This window comes from Felis catus, chromosome X (genome assembly GCF_018350175.1).
Source record: "Felis catus isolate Fca126 chromosome X, F.catus_Fca126_mat1.0, whole genome shotgun sequence".
Classification (NCBI taxonomy): domain Eukaryota; kingdom Metazoa; phylum Chordata; class Mammalia; order Carnivora; family Felidae; genus Felis; species Felis catus.
In genome coordinates, this window is record NC_058386.1 from 2,239,238 (window position 1) to 2,243,401 (window position 4,164).

Sequence of the window (4,164 nt, forward strand, 5' to 3'; positions counted from 1 at the left end):
GGGTAAGAGTCTTGCTATATTGTTATTAGTCTGAGCCTCACTTAATCCACACGGATCACCACGGTGGCGATTTTAACCCCCAACACAGGCTCAATATTGATTTTGTGGGTGATTGACTTTTGGGTGCATCACAGCTGCATTTAATCATACGGACGTTCAACACCATTTCATTTAAGAAATTAAAGATTGGCAGAAATGATTATTGCCAGGCAGTTTTTACTTAGTGCGTGTGTGTGTGTGTGTGTGTGTGTGTGTAATTCAAGGAGATGGGGGCGGGGCTTTATAGTAGTTCTGAATTTTTTTTTTTTATTTATTTTTGGGACAGAGAGACAGAGCATGAACGGGGGAGGGTCAGAGAGAGAGGGAGACACAGAATCGGAAACAGGCTCCAGGCTCCGAGCCATCAGCCCAGAGCCTGACGCGGGGCTCGAACTCACGGACCACGAGATCGTGACCTGGCTGAAGTCGGATGCTTAACCGACTGCGCCACCCAGGCGCCCCAATAGTTCTGAATTTTAAACTGGTGGAGGATCCTATTTATATCTGGAAATAAGAAAAACTTCAGTGTGTTTCTTCAACTCCATTCTTTCTGGGGTAAGAATTTGCCTATATAAGTATTACTTGTTAGATACTGTATTTATATTTCCCTATATAAGTCCTAGTTATTAAATACTGCATCTATTTCCGTATATAAGTACTACTCTTTAGATACTCTATTTATATTTCCCTATATAAGTATTACTTGTTAGATACTCTATTTATATTTCCCTGTATAAGTATTACTTAGTTAGTACGTGTCTATATCCCTATATATGTACTAGTTATTAAACACCATGTCTATTCGCTTAGGCTGAGGTAACCTGCAGTAACGAATGTCCGTGAAATCCCCATGTCTTAAAACAAGTTACCTACTTAATCAAATTCCGTCATGGATGCTTCATTTCTATATAAAAACAAGAAGATACAAAAGGTAATGCTGAGATTCTTTTGATAAAACCGACCAGGCGGTTTGTTAGTCTCCCGGCATCACACGAGTCTGCCAAACCACCAACGGAAGCCACAGCCGTGCTTCGTACATGGTACCCGGGATATCCAGCTTGCCAGGCTATCTGCACTCTGGTCTCTGTGCCCCTTGCCTGGTGACGCTCCAAGAGGCCTCGAATAGATCTCATTCCCCACCCCAGGTAGAAACTGGTGCTCCCCAACATTTGCTATGATTTTAAGTAATACCATGGCCAAGGAAAACGGTTTTATATTTATGGCCATCTGTCCCCTTTGTGTTACACGACTCACTTGACCGATCTCAAGCTTAGCTACAGAAAGAATTCACAGGAAGGATCTCTTCTTGGGTTCTAATTATTCAAAGACTGTGCATGAGTTTCTGCTTTGATTTATGGTGGGAGGATGACCCCACACAGGGGGAGACGTCAATGGACTCACGTTCACAACTTTATCTGAAGCTTCAAGAGGAATCTGTGGCTTGGGTTCTGGTTGAACGATGCAGAATCGGAGGTCTCGGGGCTACAGGCTCTGTTGCCTGTGCATCTATCGACATCACAGACCCCTCATTGGTGGCTGGGCTCTGGGCTCAACAAAGTTACTCTTTCAGAGAGAAGGCTCTGAGGCCCCAACATCAGGCAACAGTTGCGTGAGCGTTCATACAAGCGGATGGACTAAATCACACGTGAATGATTTGAACAAGAACAGGGACGAGAAGCCGATTGTCAGAAAATGACAGATGTGGGAACTGTTTGTTTAGAGAGAATCCAGTCCAAACAAGTGTTTTGGGGGGGCCTGGATGGAATCCGCTTTCAAGCTAAGGCAGGTATTTGAGAGTAACAAGGAGACAGAGAGTTTCCAAAAGGCCCTGTTGAATTAGCTTTCCCTGGCATATAATGCCAATTTCAAATCACTTACAAGCATATAAAAATGTAAGAAAGACCTGTAGACATCTGATGAACACTAGCACACCTCTTAGATGGAAGAATTCACATCAGTTAAATGAGATAATACGGCCAGCGTCGTTCACATCGGTAATCACGTTTTGCTTCATATCAAGCATTGCTTGGAAACGTTGCATTGTGTCCTCCAAAATATATGTGTTGGTGTCCTCCCTGCCCCCCTTGGGCACCTCAGAATGTGACCTTACTTGGAAATAGGGTCTTTACGGGGGTAATCAAGTTAAGAGGCTATCAGGGTGGGCCTTAGTCTAATACGATTGGCATCCTCGTAAAAATGGGAAATTTGGACACAAAGAAAGAAGACGGTGTGAAGAAACAAGGGCAATGATGTCTGCAAGCCAAGAAACGTCAGAGACCACGAGAACCCAGCACATGCCTGGAACACGTTCTCCCTCACTGATCTCGGAAGGAACCAACTCTGTGGACGCCTTCATCTTGGACATCCCACAACCAGAATAAATGTGTGACAGTAAGTGTTAAGCCGCTCAGCTTATGCTCTTTTGCAGGGCCAGCCTAGAAAACAAACACAGACGCCAAATTGCATAGGTGGCTTCCTATAGACACACGGTGCCGTGAAGCCGGTTACCAAGGCTGCCAAGGAACACAGAAAACTAGCTTCATCCTGAGAATAAGTTCACAGGTGTTCGAGACAATTCCCAGACACGGCAGGTTTAACGATAAAGGGAACGGCCCAGACTGGGAGAGTGTGGAATCCGTTAAAAAGGAGTCATGCCGACACCTTGACTTTCCACCCTGTGCCAAATCTCCGGGTGTCCCAAACTTCCACTGGGTAACGAAATGTCATTAAAAAAGAAAAGGAAAGGAAAGGAAAGGAAAGGAAAGGAAAGGAAAGAAAAGAAAAGAAAAGAAAAGAAAAGAAAAGAAAAGAAAAGAAAAAAGAAAAGAAATGAAACAGTGAGCTGAGGGCGCCTGGGTGGCTCAGTCGGTTAAGCGGCCGACTTCGGCTCAGGTCATGATCTCGCGGTTCGTGGGTTCGAGCCCCGCGTCGGGCTCTGGGCTGACAGCTCGGAGCCTGGAGCCTGCTTCCGATTCCGTGTCTCCCTCTCTCTGCCCCTCTCCTGCTCATGCTCTGTCTCTGTCTCTCAAAAATAAATAAAAACATTACAAAAAATTTTTTAAACAAGGCACGTCTTCACGAGTACGTCTGTAATTCAGCCTGTCGGTAACTGTTGTGTGCATTCCACAGAATTGTCAAACAATCATAATATCTGACAATTTAATTGAGCACTCCTGATCCCAGGAAGTTCTTTTCTTCTCAGGGAGCATATATACCATTCAAGCTGAGATGCCAGCCAGAGGCCGCCCTACAAAGCTGGACTTGCTAAGGACAGCTGTCCCCAGACGTCCTTGTTTCCTGCACCTGGCCGTGCTGATATCGAGTGTTGTGGTGGTCCAGGTGGGGTGGGATGATGCCTCGGAAGTTGTAATAATCTGTTCAAATGCAGGGTGCACAGAGTTGGGAACACAACTGTAGGGAATGTAACAGGTCAGGTGCCACATAAGGAAGGCTTGCCTGCTTTCCTGCTGAGGGAGTGGGCGTCGTGAGGTCCTTCCAGACTTGGCAGGCTCTGGAGCTGGTGGAGCTCCAAGCCCCAGGAGAGTGGAACCGGGAGCCTGCCTGGAGGCCTCCCCCGGGAGCACACCTAGGGACCTCGCCTGGGAGCACACGCAGAGGCACCAGGAACCTTAGCTAATTTAATTCGGAGGTGGGTGTTGGGACTAAAGAGGCAAGAGATGAGGAACTTAGGACAACGGCAGCGTCACATACGTCATGACACTGCATTGACCCGCCCCGTCTCTGCTCAGTCTACACAGCAACCCCACTGGCTTAAACCAGTAAGCTATCAACGACCACCATGTGCCGAGTTTAAATCAGAATGCCGACCAGACACATAAAAGAGCTGGCTTCCCCAACGCAAAACAAAATTGCTTGTAAAATGGGTTGTCAAGGGGTGATTATACGTTGTCTCACATCTTCCAAGAGCCTTGGGGTTCAGATTTGGGAATCTCTGCATTTCCATTTGCATGCCACCCGGGAGGTGTGAGCTACCCTGATTGCAAAGGTGCGGAGACAGAAACTTCCCCAGAGGGGTCCTGGGATCCCCAGATCGCAAAGGGAGTAAAGTCACATGCTAAGCCGCCATTTTCCATGGGGAGTGGAAATCGGAAACAGTTCATAAAA